Source organism: Phyllobates terribilis, unplaced genomic scaffold (assembly GCF_046119375.1).
Source record: "Phyllobates terribilis strain yellow unplaced genomic scaffold, ASM4611937v1 Scaffold_22__1_contigs__length_20350403, whole genome shotgun sequence".
NCBI lineage: Eukaryota > Metazoa > Chordata > Amphibia > Anura > Dendrobatidae > Phyllobates > Phyllobates terribilis.
This window is the reverse complement of record NW_027362782.1, coordinates 15,140,072-15,160,221: the sequence shown is the minus strand read 5'-3', so window position 1 is coordinate 15,160,221 and position 20,150 is coordinate 15,140,072.

The window sequence follows — 20,150 nt, the reverse complement described above, 5'->3', positions numbered from 1 at the left end:
ATTCTGAGAACAATGGAAGAGTTCTGAAGCATTTTTAAATTTCAGCGGAATTCCGAGAACAATGAAAGAGTTGCGAAGCATTATTAAACGTCAGCGGAATTCCGAGAACAATGGAAGAGTTCTGAAGCATTTTTAAACTTCAGCAGAATTCTGAGAACAATGGAAGAGTTTCGAAGCATTTTTAAACTTCAACGGAATTACGAGAACAATGGAAGAGTTCCGAAGCATTTTTAAACGTCAGCGGAATTCCGAGAACAATGAAAGAGTTGCGAAGCATTATTAAACGTCAGCGGAATTCCGAGAACAATGGAAGAGTTGTGAAGCATTTTTAAACGTCATCGGAATTCCGAGAACAATGGAAGAGTTTCGAAGCATTTTTAAACTTCAACAGAATTCCGAGAACAATGGAAGAGTTCTGAAGCATTTTTAAGCGTCAGCGGAATTTTGAAAACAATGGAAGATTTCCGAAGCATTTTTAAACGTCAGCGGAATTCCGAGAACAATGTAAGAGATTTTAAGCATTTTTAAACTTCAGCGGAATTCCGAGAACAATAGAAGAGTTCCGAAGCATTTTTAAAATTCACATGAATTCCGAGAATAATGGAAGAGTTCAGATGAATTTTTAGACTTCAGCAGAATTCCTAGAACAATGGAAGAGTTCCGAAGCATTTTTAATTGTCAGCGGAATTCCGAGAACAATGGAAGAGTACCGAAGCATTTTAAAACGTCATCGGAATTCCGAGAACAATGGAAGAGTTCCGAAGCATTTTTAAACTTCAGCGGAATTACGAGAACAATGAAAGAGTTCCGAAGCATTTTTAAACATGAGCAGAATTACGAGAACAATGGAAGAGATTTTAAGCATTTTTAAACTTCAGCGGAATTCCGAGAACAATAGAAGAGTTCCGAAGCATTTTTAAACTTCACCCGAATTCCGAGAGCAATGGAAGAGTTCCATAGCATTTTAAAAGTTCAGCAGAATTCCGAGAACAATTGAAGAGTTCCGAAGCATTTTTAAACGTCAGCGGAATGCCGAGAACAATACAAGATTTCCGAAGCATTTTTATATGTCAGCGGAATGCCGAGAACAATACAAGATTTCCGAAGCATTTTTAAATGTCAGCGGAATTCCGAGAACAATGGAAGAGTTTCGAAGCATTTTTAAACTTCAACGGAATTCCGAGAACAATGGAAGAGTTCCGAAGCATTTTTAAACGTCAGCGGAATTCCGAGAACAATGGAAGAGTTCTGAAGCATTTTTAAACTTCAGCAGAATTCCGAGAACAATGGAAGAGTTTCGAAGCATTTTTAAACTTCAACGGAATTCCGAGAACAATGGAAGAGTTCAGAAGCATTTTTAAACGTCAGCAGAATTCTGAGAACAATGGAAGAGTTCCGAAGCATTTTTAAACGTCAGCGGAATTCCGAGAACAATGGAAGAGTTCCGAAGCATTTTTAAAAGTTCAGCAGAATTCCGAGAACAATTGAAGAGTTCCGAAGCATTTTTAAACGTCAGCGGAATGCCGAGAACAATGGAAGAGTTCCGAAGCATTTTTAAACGTCAGCGGAATTTTGAAAACAATGGAAGATTTCCGAAGCATTTTTAAACGTCAGCGGAATTCTGAGAACAATGGAAGAGTTCTGAAGCATTTTTAAACTTCAGCAGAATTCCGAGAACAATGGAAGAGTTCCGAAGCATTTTTAAACTTCAGCGGAATTCCGAGAACAATGTAAGAGATTTTAAGCATTTTTAAACTTCAGCGGAATTCCGAGAACAATAGAAAAGTTCCGAAGCATTTTTAAAATTCACACGAATTGCGAGAATAATGGAAGAGTTCCGAAGAATTTTTAAACGTCAGCGGAATTCCGAGAACAATGGAAGAGTACCGAAGCATTTTAAAACGTCATCGGAATTCCGAGAACAATGGAAGAGTTCCGAAGCATTTTTAAACGTCAGCGGAATTCCGAGAACAATGCAAGATTTCCGAAGCATTTTTATATGTCAGCGGAATTCCGAGAACAATGGAAGAGTTCCGAAGCATTTTTAAACGTCAGCGGAATTCCGAGAACAATGGAAGAGTTCCGAAGCATTTTTAAGCGTCAGCAGAATTCCGAGAACAATGGAAGAGTACCGAAGCATTTTAAAACTTCAGCAGAATTCCAAGAACAATGGAAGAGTTCCGAAGCATTTTTAAACGTCAGCGGAATTCCGAGAACAATGGAAGAGTTCCGAAGCATTTTTAAACGTCAGCGGAATTCCGAGAACAATGGAAGAGTTCTGAAGCATTTTTAAGAGTCAGCGGAATTTTGAAAACAATGGAACATTTCCGAAGCATTTTTAAATGTCAGCAGAATTCCGAGAAAAATGGAAGGGTTCCGAAGCATTTTTAAACTTCAGCGGAATTTGGAGAACAATGGAAGAGTACCGAAGCATTTTAAAACTTCAGCAGAATTCCAAGAACAATGGAAGAGTTCCGAAGCATTTTTAAACGTCAGCGGAATTCCGAGAACAATGGAAGAGTTCCGAAGCATTTTTAAAAGTTCAGCAGAATTCCGAGAACAATTGAAGAGTTCCGAAGCATTTTTAAACGTCAGCGGAATGCCGAGAACAATGGAAGAGTTCCGAAGCATTTTTAAACGTCAGCAGAATTCCGAGAACAATGGAAGAGTACCGAAGCATTTTTAATCGTCAGCGGAATTCTGAGAACAATGGAAGAGTTTTGAAGCATTTTTAAACTTCAGCAGAATTCCGAGAACAATGGAAGAGTTCCGAAGCATTTTTAAACTTCAACGGAATTTCGAGAACAATGGAAGAGTTCCGAAGCATTTTTAAACGTCAGCAGAATTCCGAGAACAATGTAAGAGTTCTGAAGCATTTTTAAACTTCAGCAGAATTCTGAGAGCAATGGAAGAGTTCCGAAGCATTTTAAAAGTTCAGCAGAATTCCGAGAACAATTGAAGAGTTCTGAAGCATTTTTAAATGTCAGCGGAATGCCGAGAACAATGCAAGATTTCCGAAGCATTTTTATATGTCAGCGGAATTCCGAGAACAAAGGAAGAGTACCGAAGCATTTTTAAACGTCAGCGGAATTCTGAGAACAATGGAAGAGTTCTGAAGCATTTTTAAATTTCAGCGGAATTCCGAGAACAATGAAAGAGTTGCGAAGCATTATTAAACGTCAGCGGAATTTCGAGAACAATGGAAGAGTTCTGAAGCATTTTTAAACTTCAGCAGAATTCTGAGAACAATGGAAGAGTTTCGAAGCATTTTTAAACTTCAACGGAATTACGAGAACAATGGAAGAGTTCCGAAGCATTTTTAAACGTCAGCGGAATTCCGAGAACAATGAAAGAGTTGCGAAGCATTATTAAACGTCAGCGGAATTCCGAGAACAATGGAAGAGTTGTGAAGCATTTTTAAACGTCATCGGAATTCCGAGAACAATGGAAGAGTTTCGAAGCATTTTTAAACTTCAACAGAATTCCGAGAACAATGGAAGAGTTCTGAAGCATTTTTAAGCGTCAGCGGAATTTTGAAAACAATGGAAGATTTCCGAAGCATTTTTAAACGTCAGCGGAATTCCGAGAACAATGTAAGAGATTTTAAGCATTTTTAAACTTCAGCGGAATTCCGAGAACAATAGAAGAGTTCCGAAGCATTTTTAAAATTCACATGAATTCCGAGAATAATGGAAGAGTTCAGATGAATTTTTAGACTTCAGCAGAATTCCTAGAACAATGGAAGAGTTCCGAAGCATTTTTAATTGTCAGCGGAATTCCGAGAACAATGGAAGAGTACCGAAGCATTTTAAAACGTCATCGGAATTCCGAGAACAATGGAAGAGTTCCGAAGCATTTTTAAACTTCAGCGGAATTACGAGAACAATGGAAGAGTTCCGAAGCATTTTTAAACATGAGCAGAATTACGAGAACAATGGAAGAGATTTTAAGCATTTTTAAACTTCAGCGGAATTCCGAGAACAATAGAAGAGTTCCGAAGCATTTTTAAACTTCACCCGAATTCCGAGAGCAATGGAAGAGTTCCATAGCATTTTAAAAGTTCAGCAGAATTCCGAGAACAATTGAAGAGTTCCGAAGCATTTTTAAACGTCAGCGGAATGCCGAGAACAATACAAGATTTCCGAAGCATTTTTATATGTCAGCGGAATGCCGAGAACAATACAAGATTTCCGAAGCATTTTTAAATGTCAGCGGAATTCCGAGAACAATGGAAGAGTTTCGAAGCATTTTTAAACTTCAACGGAATTCCGAGAACAATGGAAGAGTTCCGAAGCATTTTTAAACGTCAGCGGAATTCCGAGAACAATGGAAGAGTTCTGAAGCATTTTTAAACTTCAGCAGAATTCCGAGAACAATGGAAGAGTTTCGAAGCATTTTTAAACTTCAACGGAATTCCGAGAACAATGGAAGAGTTCAGAAGCATTTTTAAACGTCAGCAGAATTCTGAGAACAATGGAAGAGTTCCGAAGCATTTTTAAACGTCAGCGGAATTCCGAGAACAATGGAAGAGTTCCGAAGCATTTTTAAAAGTTCAGCAGAATTCCGAGAACAATTGAAGAGTTCCGAAGCATTTTTAAACGTCAGCGGAATGCCGAGAACAATGGAAGAGTTCCGAAGCATTTTTAAACGTCAGCAGAATTCTGAGAACAATGGAAAAGTTCTGAAGCATTTTTAAACGTCAGCGGAATTTTGAAAACAATGGAAGATTTCCGAAGCATTTTTAAACGTCAGCGGAATTCTGAGAACAATGGAAGAGTTCTGAAGCATTTTTAAACTTCAGCAGAATTCCGAGAACAATGGAAGAGTTCCGAAGCATTTTTAAACTTCAGCGGAATTCCGAGAACAATGTAAGAGATTTTAAGCATTTTTAAACTTCAGCGGAATTCCGAGAACAATAGAAAAGTTCCGAAGCATTTTTAAAATTCACACGAATTGCGAGAATAATGGAAGAGTTCCGAAGAATTTTTAAACGTCAGCGGAATTCCGAGAACAATGGAAGAGTACCGAAGCATTTTAAAACGTCATCGGAATTCCGAGAACAATGGAAGAGTTCCGAAGCATTTTTAAACGTCAGCGGAATTCCGAGAACAATGCAAGATTTCCGAAGCATTTTTATATGTCAGCGGAATTCCGAGAACAATGGAAGAGTTCCGAAGCATTTTTAAACGTCAGCGGAATTCCGAGAACAATGGAAGAGTTCCGAAGCATTTTTAAGCGTCAGCAGAATTCCGAGAACAATGGAAGAGTACCGAAGCATTTTAAAACTTCAGCAGAATTCCAAGAACAATGGAAGAGTTCCGAAGCATTTTTAAACGTCAGCGGAATTCCGAGAACAATGGAAGAGTTCCGAAGCATTTTTAAACGTCAGCGGAATTCCGAGAACAATGGAAGAGTTCTGAAGCATTTTTAAGAGTCAGCGGAATTTTGAAAACAATGGAACATTTCCGAAGCATTTTTAAATGTCAGCAGAATTCCGAGAAAAATGGAAGGGTTCCGAAGCATTTTTAAACTTCAGCGGAATTTGGAGAACAATGGAAGAGTACCGAAGCATTTTAAAACTTCAGCAGAATTCCAAGAACAATGGAAGAGTTCCGAAGCATTTTTAAACGTCAGCGGAATTCCGAGAACAATGGAAGAGTTCCGAAGCATTTTTAAAAGTTCAGCAGAATTCCGAGAACAATTGAAGAGTTCCGAAGCATTTTTAAACGTCAGCGGAATGCCGAGAACAATGGAAGAGTTCCGAAGCATTTTTAAACGTCAGCAGAATTCCGAGAACAATGGAAGAGTACCGAAGCATTTTTAATCGTCAGCGGAATTCTGAGAACAATGGAAGAGTTTTGAAGCATTTTTAAACTTCAGCAGAATTCCGAGAACAATGGAAGAGTTCCGAAGCATTTTTAAACTTCAACGGAATTTCGAGAACAATGGAAGAGTTCCGAAGCATTTTTAAACGTCAGCAGAATTCCGAGAACAATGTAAGAGTTCTGAAGCATTTTTAAACTTCAGCAGAATTCTGAGAGCAATGGAAGAGTTCCAAAGCATTTTAAAAGTTCAGCAGAATTCCGAGAACAATTGAAGAGTTCTGAAGCATTTTTAAATGTCAGCGGAATGCCGAGAACAATGCAAGATTTCCGAAGCATTTTTATATGTCAGCGGAATTCCGAGAACAAAGGAAGAGTACCGAAGCATTTTTAAACGTCAGCGGAATTCTGAGAACAATGGAAGAGTTCTGAAGCATTTTTAAATTTCAGCGGAATTCCGAGAACAATGAAAGAGTTGCGAAGCATTATTAAACGTCAGCGGAATTCCGAGAACAATGGAAGAGTTCTGAAGCATTTTTAAACTTCAGCAGAATTCTGAGAACAATGGAAGAGTTTCGAAGCATTTTTAAACTTCAACGGAATTACGAGAACAATGGAAGAGTTCCGAAGCATTTTTAAACGTCAGCGGAATTCCGAGAACAATGAAAGAGTTGCGAAGCATTATTAAACGTCAGCGGAATTCCGAGAACAATGGAAGAGTTGTGAAGCATTTTTAAACGTCATCGGAATTCCGAGAACAATGGAAGAGTTTCGAAGCATTTTTAAACTTCAACAGAATTCCGAGAACAATGGAAGAGTTCTGAAGCATTTTTAAGCGTCAGCGGAATTTTGAAAACAATGGAAGATTTCCGAAGCATTTTTAAACGTCAGCGGAATTCCGAGAACAATGTAAGAGATTTTAAGCATTTTTAAACTTCAGCGGAATTCCGAGAACAATAGAAGAGTTCCGAAGCATTTTTAAAATTCACATGAATTCCGAGAATAATGGAAGAGTTCAGATGAATTTTTAGACTTCAGCAGAATTCCTAGAACAATGGAAGAGTTCCGAAGCATTTTTAATTGTCAGCGGAATTCCGAGAACAATGGAAGAGTACCGAAGCATTTTAAAACGTCATCGGAATTCCGAGAACAATGGAAGAGTTCCGAAGCATTTTTAAACTTCAGCGGAATTACGAGAACAATGAAAGAGTTCCGAAGCATTTTTAAACATGAGCAGAATTACGAGAACAATGGAAGAGATTTTAAGCATTTTTAAACTTCAGCGGAATTCCGAGAACAATAGAAGAGTTCCGAAGCATTTTTAAACTTCACCCGAATTCCGAGAGCAATGGAAGAGTTCCATAGCATTTTAAAAGTTCAGCAGAATTCCGAGAACAATTGAAGAGTTCCGAAGCATTTTTAAACGTCAGCGGAATGCCGAGAACAATACAAGATTTCCGAAGCATTTTTATATGTCAGCGGAATGCCGAGAACAATACAAGATTTCCGAAGCATTTTTAAATGTCAGCGGAATTCCGAGAACAATGGAAGAGTTTCGAAGCATTTTTAAACTTCAACGGAATTCCGAGAACAATGGAAGAGTTCCGAAGCATTTTTAAACGTCAGCGGAATTCCGAGAACAATGGAAGAGTTCTGAAGCATTTTTAAACTTCAGCAGAATTCCGAGAACAATGGAAGAGTTTCGAAGCATTTTTAAACTTCAACGGAATTCCGAGAACAATGGAAGAGTTCAGAAGCATTTTTAAACGTCAGCAGAATTCTGAGAACAATGGAAGAGTTCCGAAGCATTTTTAAACGTCAGCGGAATTCCGAGAACAATGGAAGAGTTCCGAAGCATTTTTAAAAGTTCAGCAGAATTCCGAGAACAATTGAAGAGTTCCGAAGCATTTTTAAACGTCAGCGGAATGCCGAGAACAATGGAAGAGTTCCGAAGCATTTTTAAACGTCAGCAGAATTCTGAGAACAATGGAAAAGTTCTGAAGCATTTTTAAACGTCAGCGGAATTTTGAAAACAATGGAAGATTTCCGAAGCATTTTTAAACGTCAGCGGAATTCTGAGAACAATGGAAGAGTTCTGAAGCATTTTTAAACTTCAGCAGAATTCCGAGAACAATGGAAGAGTTCCGAAGCATTTTTAAACTTCAGCGGAATTCCGAGAACAATGTAAGAGATTTTAAGCATTTTTAAACTTCAGCGGAATTCCGAGAACAATAGAAAAGTTCCGAAGCATTTTTAAAATTCACACGAATTGCGAGAATAATGGAAGAGTTCCGAAGAATTTTTAAACGTCAGCGGAATTCCGAGAACAATGGAAGAGTACCGAAGCATTTTAAAACGTCATCGGAATTCCGAGAACAATGGAAGAGTTCCGAAGCATTTTTAAACGTCAGCGGAATTCCGAGAACAATGCAAGATTTCCGAAGCATTTTTATATGTCAGCGGAATTCCGAGAACAATGGAAGAGTTCCGAAGCATTTTTAAACGTCAGCGGAATTCCGAGAACAATGGAAGAGTTCCGAAGCATTTTTAAGCGTCAGCAGAATTCCGAGAACAATGGAAGAGTACCGAAGCATTTTAAAACTTCAGCAGAATTCCAAGAACAATGGAAGAGTTCCGAAGCATTTTTAAACGTCAGCGGAATTCCGAGAACAATGGAAGAGTTCCGAAGCATTTTTAAACGTCAGCGGAATTCCGAGAACAATGGAAGAGTTCTGAAGCATTTTTAAGAGTCAGCGGAATTTTGAAAACAATGGAACATTTCCGAAGCATTTTTAAATGTCAGCAGAATTCCGAGAAAAATGGAAGGGTTCCGAAGCATTTTTAAACTTCAGCGGAATTTGGAGAACAATGGAAGAGTACCGAAGCATTTTAAAACTTCAGCAGAATTCCAAGAACAATGGAAGAGTTCCGAAGCATTTTTAAACGTCAGCGGAATTCCGAGAACAATGGAAGAGTTCCGAAGCATTTTTAAAAGTTCAGCAGAATTCCGAGAACAATTGAAGAGTTCCGAAGCATTTTTAAACGTCAGCGGAATGCCGAGAACAATGGAAGAGTTCCGAAGCATTTTTAAACGTCAGCAGAATTCCGAGAACAATGGAAGAGTACCGAAGCATTTTTAATCGTCAGCGGAATTCTGAGAACAATGGAAGAGTTTTGAAGCATTTTTAAACTTCAGCAGAATTCCGAGAACAATGGAAGAGTTCCGAAGCATTTTTAAACTTCAACGGAATTTCGAGAACAATGGAAGAGTTCCGAAGCATTTTTAAACGTCAGCAGAATTCCGAGAACAATGTAAGAGTTCTGAAGCATTTTTAAACTTCAGCAGAATTCTGAGAGCAATGGAAGAGTTCCAAAGCATTTTAAAAGTTCAGCAGAATTCCGAGAACAATTGAAGAGTTCTGAAGCATTTTTAAATGTCAGCGGAATGCCGAGAACAATGCAAGATTTCCGAAGCATTTTTATATGTCAGCGGAATTCCGAGAACAAAGGAAGAGTACCGAAGCATTTTTAAACGTCAGCGGAATTCTGAGAACAATGGAAGAGTTCTGAAGCATTTTTAAATTTCAGCGGAATTCCGAGAACAATGAAAGAGTTGCGAAGCATTATTAAACGTCAGCGGAATTCCGAGAACAATGGAAGAGTTCTGAAGCATTTTTAAACTTCAGCAGAATTCTGAGAACAATGGAAGAGTTTCGAAGCATTTTTAAACTTCAACGGAATTACGAGAACAATGGAAGAGTTCCGAAGCATTTTTAAACGTCAGCGGAATTCCGAGAACAATGAAAGAGTTGCGAAGCATTATTAAACGTCAGCGGAATTCCGAGAACAATGGAAGAGTTGTGAAGCATTTTTAAACGTCATCGGAATTCCGAGAACAATGGAAGAGTTTCGAAGCATTTTTAAACTTCAACAGAATTCCGAGAACAATGGAAGAGTTCTGAAGCATTTTTAAGCGTCAGCGGAATTTTGAAAACAATGGAAGATTTCCGAAGCATTTTTAAACGTCAGCGGAATTCCGAGAACAATGTAAGAGATTTTAAGCATTTTTAAACTTCAGCGGAATTCCGAGAACAATAGAAGAGTTCCGAAGCATTTTTAAAATTCACATGAATTCCGAGAATAATGGAAGAGTTCAGATGAATTTTTAGACTTCAGCAGAATTCCTAGAACAATGGAAGAGTTCCGAAGCATTTTTAATTGTCAGCGGAATTCCGAGAACAATGGAAGAGTACCGAAGCATTTTAAAACGTCATCGGAATTCCGAGAACAATGGAAGAGTTCCGAAGCATTTTTAAACTTCAGCGGAATTACGAGAACAATGAAAGAGTTCCGAAGCATTTTTAAACATGAGCAGAATTACGAGAACAATGGAAGAGATTTTAAGCATTTTTAAACTTCAGCGGAATTCCGAGAACAATAGAAGAGTTCCGAAGCATTTTTAAACTTCACCCGAATTCCGAGAGCAATGGAAGAGTTCCATAGCATTTTAAAAGTTCAGCAGAATTCCGAGAACAATTGAAGAGTTCCGAAGCATTTTTAAACGTCAGCGGAATGCCGAGAACAATACAAGATTTCCGAAGCATTTTTATATGTCAGCGGAATGCCGAGAACAATACAAGATTTCCGAAGCATTTTTAAATGTCAGCGGAATTCCGAGAACAATGGAAGAGTTTCGAAGCATTTTTAAACTTCAACGGAATTCCGAGAACAATGGAAGAGTTCCGAAGCATTTTTAAACGTCAGCGGAATTCCGAGAACAATGGAAGAGTTCTGAAGCATTTTTAAACTTCAGCAGAATTCCGAGAACAATGGAAGAGTTTCGAAGCATTTTTAAACTTCAACGGAATTCCGAGAACAATGGAAGAGTTCAGAAGCATTTTTAAACGTCAGCAGAATTCTGAGAACAATGGAAGAGTTCCGAAGCATTTTTAAACGTCAGCGGAATTCCGAGAACAATGGAAGAGTTCCGAAGCATTTTTAAAAGTTCAGCAGAATTCCGAGAACAATTGAAGAGTTCCGAAGCATTTTTAAACGTCAGCGGAATGCCGAGAACAATGGAAGAGTTCCGAAGCATTTTTAAACGTCAGCAGAATTCTGAGAACAATGGAAAAGTTCTGAAGCATTTTTAAACGTCAGCGGAATTTTGAAAACAATGGAAGATTTCCGAAGCATTTTTAAACGTCAGCGGAATTCTGAGAACAATGGAAGAGTTCTGAAGCATTTTTAAACTTCAGCAGAATTCCGAGAACAATGGAAGAGTTCCGAAGCATTTTTAAACTTCAGCGGAATTCCGAGAACAATGTAAGAGATTTTAAGCATTTTTAAACTTCAGCGGAATTCCGAGAACAATAGAAAAGTTCCGAAGCATTTTTAAAATTCACACGAATTGCGAGAATAATGGAAGAGTTCCGAAGAATTTTTAAACGTCAGCGGAATTCCGAGAACAATGGAAGAGTACCGAAGCATTTTAAAACGTCATCGGAATTCCGAGAACAATGGAAGAGTTCCGAAGCATTTTTAAACGTCAGCGGAATTCCGAGAACAATGCAAGATTTCCGAAGCATTTTTATATGTCAGCGGAATTCCGAGAACAATGGAAGAGTTCCGAAGCATTTTTAAACGTCAGCGGAATTCCGAGAACAATGGAAGAGTTCCGAAGCATTTTTAAGCGTCAGCAGAATTCCGAGAACAATGGAAGAGTACCGAAGCATTTTAAAACTTCAGCAGAATTCCAAGAACAATGGAAGAGTTCCGAAGCATTTTTAAACGTCAGCGGAATTCCGAGAACAATGGAAGAGTTCCGAAGCATTTTTAAACGTCAGCGGAATTCCGAGAACAATGGAAGAGTTCTGAAGCATTTTTAAGAGTCAGCGGAATTTTGAAAACAATGGAACATTTCCGAAGCATTTTTAAATGTCAGCAGAATTCCGAGAAAAATGGAAGGGTTCCGAAGCATTTTTAAACTTCAGCGGAATTTGGAGAACAATGGAAGAGTACCGAAGCATTTTAAAACTTCAGCAGAATTCCAAGAACAATGGAAGAGTTCCGAAGCATTTTTAAACGTCAGCGGAATTCCGAGAACAATGGAAGAGTTCCGAAGCATTTTTAAAAGTTCAGCAGAATTCCGAGAACAATTGAAGAGTTCCGAAGCATTTTTAAACGTCAGCGGAATGCCGAGAACAATGGAAGAGTTCCGAAGCATTTTTAAACGTCAGCAGAATTCCGAGAACAATGGAAGAGTACCGAAGCATTTTTAATCGTCAGCGGAATTCTGAGAACAATGGAAGAGTTTTGAAGCATTTTTAAACTTCAGCAGAATTCCGAGAACAATGGAAGAGTTCCGAAGCATTTTTAAACTTCAACGGAATTTCGAGAACAATGGAAGAGTTCCGAAGCATTTTTAAACGTCAGCAGAATTCCGAGAACAATGTAAGAGTTCTGAAGCATTTTTAAACTTCAGCAGAATTCTGAGAGCAATGGAAGAGTTCCAAAGCATTTTAAAAGTTCAGCAGAATTCCGAGAACAATTGAAGAGTTCTGAAGCATTTTTAAATGTCAGCGGAATGCCGAGAACAATGCAAGATTTCCGAAGCATTTTTATATGTCAGCGGAATTCCGAGAACAAAGGAAGAGTACCGAAGCATTTTTAAACGTCAGCGGAATTCTGAGAACAATGGAAGAGTTCTGAAGCATTTTTAAATTTCAGCGGAATTCCGAGAACAATGAAAGAGTTGCGAAGCATTATTAAACGTCAGCGGAATTCCGAGAACAATGGAAGAGTTCTGAAGCATTTTTAAACTTCAGCAGAATTCTGAGAACAATGGAAGAGTTTCGAAGCATTTTTAAACTTCAACGGAATTACGAGAACAATGGAAGAGTTCCGAAGCATTTTTAAACGTCAGCGGAATTCCGAGAACAATGAAAGAGTTGCGAAGCATTATTAAACGTCAGCGGAATTCCGAGAACAATGGAAGAGTTGTGAAGCATTTTTAAACGTCATCGGAATTCCGAGAACAATGGAAGAGTTTCGAAGCATTTTTAAACTTCAACAGAATTCCGAGAACAATGGAAGAGTTCTGAAGCATTTTTAAGCGTCAGCGGAATTTTGAAAACAATGGAAGATTTCCGAAGCATTTTTAAACGTCAGCGGAATTCCGAGAACAATGTAAGAGATTTTAAGCATTTTTAAACTTCAGCGGAATTCCGAGAACAATAGAAGAGTTCCGAAGCATTTTTAAAATTCACATGAATTCCGAGAATAATGGAAGAGTTCAGATGAATTTTTAGACTTCAGCAGAATTCCTAGAACAATGGAAGAGTTCCGAAGCATTTTTAATTGTCAGCGGAATTCCGAGAACAATGGAAGAGTACCGAAGCATTTTAAAACGTCATCGGAATTCCGAGAACAATGGAAGAGTTCCGAAGCATTTTTAAACTTCAGCGGAATTACGAGAACAATGAAAGAGTTCCGAAGCATTTTTAAACATGAGCAGAATTACGAGAACAATGGAAGAGATTTTAAGCATTTTTAAACTTCATCGGAATTCCGAGAACAATAGAAGAGTTCCGAAGCATTTTTAAACTTCACCCGAATTCCGAGAGCAATGGAAGAGTTCCATAGCATTTTAAAAGTTCAGCAGAATTCCGAGAACAATTGAAGAGTTCCGAAGCATTTTTAAACGTCAGCGGAATGCCGAGAACAATACAAGATTTCCGAAGCATTTTTATATGTCAGCGGAATGCCGAGAACAATACAAGATTTCCGAAGCATTTTTAAATGTCAGCGGAATTCCGAGAACAATGGAAGAGTTTCGAAGCATTTTTAAACTTCAACGGAATTCCGAGAACAATGGAAGAGTTCCGAAGCATTTTTAAACGTCAGCGGAATTCCGAGAACAATGGAAGAGTTCTGAAGCATTTTTAAACTTCAGCAGAATTCCGAGAACAATGGAAGAGTTTCGAAGCATTTTTAAACTTCAACGGAATTCCGAGAACAATGGAAGAGTTCAGAAGCATTTTTAAACGTCAGCAGAATTCTGAGAACAATGGAAGAGTTCCGAAGCATTTTTAAACGTCAGCGGAATTCCGAGAACAATGGAAGAGTTCCGAAGCATTTTTAAAAGTTCAGCAGAATTCCGAGAACAATTGAAGAGTTCCGAAGCATTTTTAAACGTCAGCGGAATGCCGAGAACAATGGAAGAGTTCCGAAGCATTTTTAAACGTCAGCAGAATTCTGAGAACAATGGAAAAGTTCTGAAGCATTTTTAAACGTCAGCGGAATTTTGAAAACAATGGAAGATTTCCGAAGCATTTTTAAACGTCAGCGGAATTCTGAGAACAATGGAAGAGTTCTGAAGCATTTTTAAACTTCAGCAGAATTCCGAGAACAATGGAAGAGTTCCGAAGCATTTTTAAACTTCAGCGGAATTCCGAGAACAATGTAAGAGATTTTAAGCATTTTTAAACTTCAGCGGAATTCCGAGAACAATAGAAAAGTTCCGAAGCATTTTTAAAATTCACACGAATTGCGAGAATAATGGAAGAGTTCCGAAGAATTTTTAAACGTCAGCGGAATTCCGAGAACAATGGAAGAGTACCGAAGCATTTTAAAACGTCATCGGAATTCCGAGAACAATGGAAGAGTTCCGAAGCATTTTTAAACGTCAGCGGAATTCCGAGAACAATGCAAGATTTCCGAAGCATTTTTATATGTCAGCGGAATTCCGAGAACAATGGAAGAGTTCCGAAGCATTTTTAAACGTCAGCGGAATTCCGAGAACAATGGAAGAGTTCCGAAGCATTTTTAAGCGTCAGCAGAATTCCGAGAACAATGGAAGAGTACCGAAGCATTTTAAAACTTCAGCAGAATTCCAAGAACAATGGAAGAGTTCCGAAGCATTTTTAAACGTCAGCGGAATTCCGAGAACAATGGAAGAGTTCCGAAGCATTTTTAAACGTCAGCGGAATTCCGAGAACAATGGAAGAGTTCTGAAGCATTTTTAAGAGTCAGCGGAATTTTGAAAACAATGGAACATTTCCGAAGCATTTTTAAATGTCAGCAGAATTCCGAGAAAAATGGAAGGGTTCCGAAGCATTTTTAAACTTCAGCGGAATTTGGAGAACAATGGAAGAGTACCGAAGCATTTTAAAACTTCAGCAGAATTCCAAGAACAATGGAAGAGTTCCGAAGCATTTTTAAACGTCAGCGGAATTCCGAGAACAATGGAAGAGTTCCGAAGCATTTTTAAAAGTTCAGCAGAATTCCGAGAACAATTGAAGAGTTCCGAAGCATTTTTAAACGTCAGCGGAATGCCGAGAACAATGGAAGAGTTCCGAAGCATTTTTAAACGTCAGCAGAATTCCGAGAACAATGGAAGAGTACCGAAGCATTTTTAATCGTCAGCGGAATTCTGAGAACAATGGAAGAGTTTTGAAGCATTTTTAAACTTCAGCAGAATTCCGAGAACAATGGAAGAGTTCCGAAGCATTTTTAAACTTCAACGGAATTTCGAGAACAATGGAAGAGTTCCGAAGCATTTTTAAACGTCAGCAGAATTCCGAGAACAATGTAAGAGTTCTGAAGCATTTTTAAACTTCAGCAGAATTCTGAGAGCAATGGAAGAGTTCCAAAGCATTTTAAAAGTTCAGCAGAATTCCGAGAACAATTGAAGAGTTCTGAAGCATTTTTAAATGTCAGCGGAATGCCGAGAACAATGCAAGATTTCCGAAGCATTTTTATATGTCAGCGGAATTCCGAGAACAAAGGAAGAGTACCGAAGCATTTTTAAACGTCAGCGGAATTCTGAGAACAATGGAAGAGTTCTGAAGCATTTTTAAATTTCAGCGGAATTCCGAGAACAATGAAAGAGTTGCGAAGCATTATTAAACGTCAGCGGAATTCCGAGAACAATGGAAGAGTTCTGAAGCATTTTTAAACTTCAGCAGAATTCTGAGAACAATGGAAGAGTTTCGAAGCATTTTTAAACTTCAACGGAATTACGAGAACAATGGAAGAGTTCCGAAGCATTTTTAAACGTCAGCGGAATTCCGAGAACAATGAAAGAGTTGCGAAGCATTATTAAACGTCAGCGGAATTCCGAGAACAATGGAAGAGTTGTGAAGCATTTTTAAACGTCATCGGAATTCCGAGAACAATGGAAGAGTTTCGAAGCATTTTTAAACTTCAACAGAATTCCGAGAACAATGGAAGAGTTCTGAAGCATTTTTAAGCGTCAGCGGAATTTTGAAAACAATGGAAGATTTCCGAAGCATTTTTAAACGTCAGCGGAATTCCGAGAACAATGTAAGAGATTTTAAGCATTTTTAAACTTCAGCGGAATTCCGAGAACAATAGAAGAGTTCCGAAGCATTTTTAAAATTCACATGAATTCCGAGAATAATGGAAGAGTTCAGATGAATTTTTAGACTTCAGCAGAATTCCTAGAACAATGGAAGAGTTCCGAAGCATTTTTAATTGTCAGCGGAATTCCGAGAACAATGGAAGAGTACCGAAGCATTTTAAAACGTCATCGGAATTCCGAGAACAATGGAAGAGTTCCGAAGCATTTTTAAACTTCAGCGGAATTACGAGAACAATGAAAGAGTTCCGAAGCATTTTTAAACATGAGCAGAATTACGAGAACAATGGAAGAGATTTTAAGCATTTTTAAACTTCAGCGGAATTCCGAGAACAATAGAAGAGTTCCGAAGCATTTTTAAACTTCACCCGAATTCCGAGAGCAATGGAAGAGTTCCATAGCATTTTAAAAGTTCAGCAGAATTCCGAGAACAATTGAAGAGTTCCGAAGCATTTTTAAACGTCAGCGGAATGCCGAGAACAATACAAGATTTCCGAAGCATTTTTATATGTCAGCGGAATGCCGAGAACAATACAAGATTTCCGAAGCATTTTTAAATGTCAGCGGAATTCCGAGAACAATGGAAGAGTTTCGAAGCATTTTTAAACTTCAACGGAATTCCGAGAACAATGGAAGAGTTCCGAAGCATTTTTAAACGTCAGCGGAATTCCGAGAACAATGGAAGAGTTCTGAAGCATTTTTAAACTTCAGCAGAATTCCGAGAACAATGGAAGAGTTTCGAAGCATTTTTAAACTTCAACGGAATTCCGAGAACAATGGAAGAGTTCAGAAGCATTTTTAAACGTCAGCAGAATTCTGAGAACAATGGAAGAGTTCCGAAGCATTTTTAAACGTCAGCGGAATTCCGAGAACAATGGAAGAGTTCCGAAGCATTTTTAAAAGTTCAGCAGAATTCCGAGAACAATTGAAGAGTTCCGAAGCATTTTTAAACGTCAGCGGAATGCCGAGAACAATGGAAGAGTTCCGAAGCATTTTTAAACGTCAGCAGAATTCTGAGAACAATGGAAAAGTTCTGAAGCATTTTTAAACGTCAGCGGAATTTTGAAAACAATGGAAGATTTCCGAAGCATTTTTAAACGTCAGCGGAATTCTGAGAACAATGGAAGAGTTCTGAAGCATTTTTAAACTTCAGCAGAATTCCGAGAACAATGGAAGAGTTCCGAAGCATTTTTAAACTTCAGCGGAATTCCGAGAACAATGTAAGAGATTTTAAGCATTTTTAAACTTCAGCGGAATTCCGAGAACAATAGAAAAGTTCCGAAGCATTTTTAAAATTCACACGAATTGCGAGAATAATGGAAGAGTTCCGAAGAATTTTTAAACGTCAGCGGAATTCCGAGAACAATGGAAGAGTACCGAAGCATTTTAAAACGTCATCGGAATTCCGAGAACAATGGAAGAGTTCCGAAGCATTTTTAAACGTCAGCGGAATTCCGAGAACAATGCAAGATTTCCGAAGCATTTTTATATGTCAGCGGAATTCCGAGAACAATGGAAGAGTTCCGAAGCATTTTTAAACGTCAGCGGAATTCCGAGAACAATGGAAGAGTTCCGAAGCATTTTTAAGCGTCAGCAGAATTCCGAGAACAATGGAAGAGTACCGAAGCATTTTAAAACTTCAGCAGAATTCCAAGAACAATGGAAGAGTTCCGAAGCATTTTTAAACGTCAGCGGAATTCCGAGAACAATGGAAGAGTTCCGAAGCATTTTTAAACGTCAGCGGAATTCCGAGAACAATGGAAGAGTTCTGAAGCATTTTTAAGAGTCAGCGGAATTTTGAAAACAATGGAACATTTCCGAAGCATTTTTAAATGTCAGCAGAATTCCGAGAAAAATGGAAGGGTTCCGAAGCATTTTTAAACTTCAGCGGAATTTGGAGAACAATGGAAGAGTACCGAAGCATTTTAAAACTTCAGCAGAATTCCAAGAACAATGGAAGAGTTCCGAAGCATTTTTAAACGTCAGCGGAATTCCGAGAACAATGGAAGAGTTCCGAAGCATTTTTAAAAGTTCAGCAGAATTCCGAGAACAATTGAAGAGTTCCGAAGCATTTTTAAACGTCAGCGGAATGCCGAGAACAATGGAAGAGTTCCGAAGCATTTTTAAACGTCAGCAGAATTCCGAGAACAATGGAAGAGTACCGAAGCATTTTTAATCGTCAGCGGAATTCTGAGAACAATGGAAGAGTTTTGAAGCATTTTTAAACTTCAGCAGAATTCCGAGAACAATGGAAGAGTTCCGAAGCATTTTTAAACTTCAACGGAATTTCGAGAACAATGGAAGAGTTCCGAAGCATTTTTAAACGTCAGCAGAATTCCGAGAACAATGTAAGAGTTCTGAAGCATTTTTAAACTTCAGCAGAATTCTGAGAGCAATGGAAGAGTTCCAAAGCATTTTAAAAGTTCAGCAGAATTCCGAGAACAATTGAAGAGTTCTGAAGCATTTTTAAATGTCAGCGGAATGCCGAGAACAATGCAAGATTTCCGAAGCATTTTTATATGTCAGCGGAATTCCGAGAACAAAGGAAGAGTACCGAAGCATTTTTAAACGTCAGCGGAATTCTGAGAACAATGGAAGAGTTCTGAAGCATTTTTAAATTTCAGCGGAATTCCGAGAACAATGAAAGAGTTGCGAAGCATTATTAAACGTCAGCGGAATTCCGAGAACAATGGAAGAGTTCTGAAGCATTTTTAAACTTCAGCAGAATTCTGAGAACAATGGAAGAGTTTCGAAGCATTTTTAAACTTCAACGGAATTACGAGAACAATGGAAGAGTTCCGAAGCATTTTTAAACGTCAGCGGAATTCCGAGAACAATGAAAGAGTTGCGAAGCATTATTAAACGTCAGCGGAATTCCGAGAACAATGGAAGAGTTGTGAAGCATTTTTAAACGTCATCGGAATTCCGAGAACAATGGAAGAGTTTCGAAGCATTTTTAAACTTCAACAGAATTCCGAGAACAATGGAAGAGTTCTGAAGCATTTTTAAGCGTCAGCGGAATTTTGAAAACAATGGAAGATTTCCGAAGCATTTCTAAACGTCAGCGGAATTCCGAGAACAATGTAAGAGATTTTAAGCATTTTTAAACTTCAGCGGAATTCCGAGAACAATAGAAGAGTTCCGAAGCATTTATAAAATTCACATGAATTCCGAGAATAATGGAAGAGTTCAGATGAATTTTTAGACTTCAGCAGAATTCCTAGAACAATGGAAGAGTTCCGAAGCATTTTTAATTGTCAGCGGAATTCCGAGAACAATGGAAGAGTACCGAAGCATTTTAAAACGTCATCGGAATTCCGAGAACAATGGAAGAGTTCCGAAGCATTTTTAAACTTCAGCGGAATTACGAGAACAATGAAAGAGTTCCGAAGCATTTTTAAACATGAGCAGAATTACGAGAACAATGGAAGAGATTTTAAGCATTTTTAAACTTCAGCGGAATTCCGAGAACAATAGAAGAGTTCCGAAGCATTTTTAAACTTCACCCGAATTCCGAGAGCAATGGAAGAGTTCCATAGCATTTTAAAAGTTCAGCAGAATTCCGAGAACAATTGAAGAGTTCCGAAGCATTTTTAAACGTCAGCGGAATGCCGAGAACAATACAAGATTTCCGAAGCATTTTTATATGTCAGCGGAATGCCGAGAACAATACAAGATTTCCGAAGCATTTTTAAATGTCAGCGGAATTCCGAGAACAATGGAAGAGTTTCGAAGCATTTTTAAACTTCAACGGAATTCCGAGAACAATGGAAGAGTTCCGAAGCATTTTTAAACGTCAGCGGAATTCCGAGAACAATGGAAGAGTTCTGAAGCATTTTTAAACTTCAGCAGAATTCCGAGAACAATGGAAGAGTTTCGAAGCATTTTTAAACTTCAACGGAATTCCGAGAACAATGGAAGAGTTCAGAAGCATTTTTAAACGTCAGCAG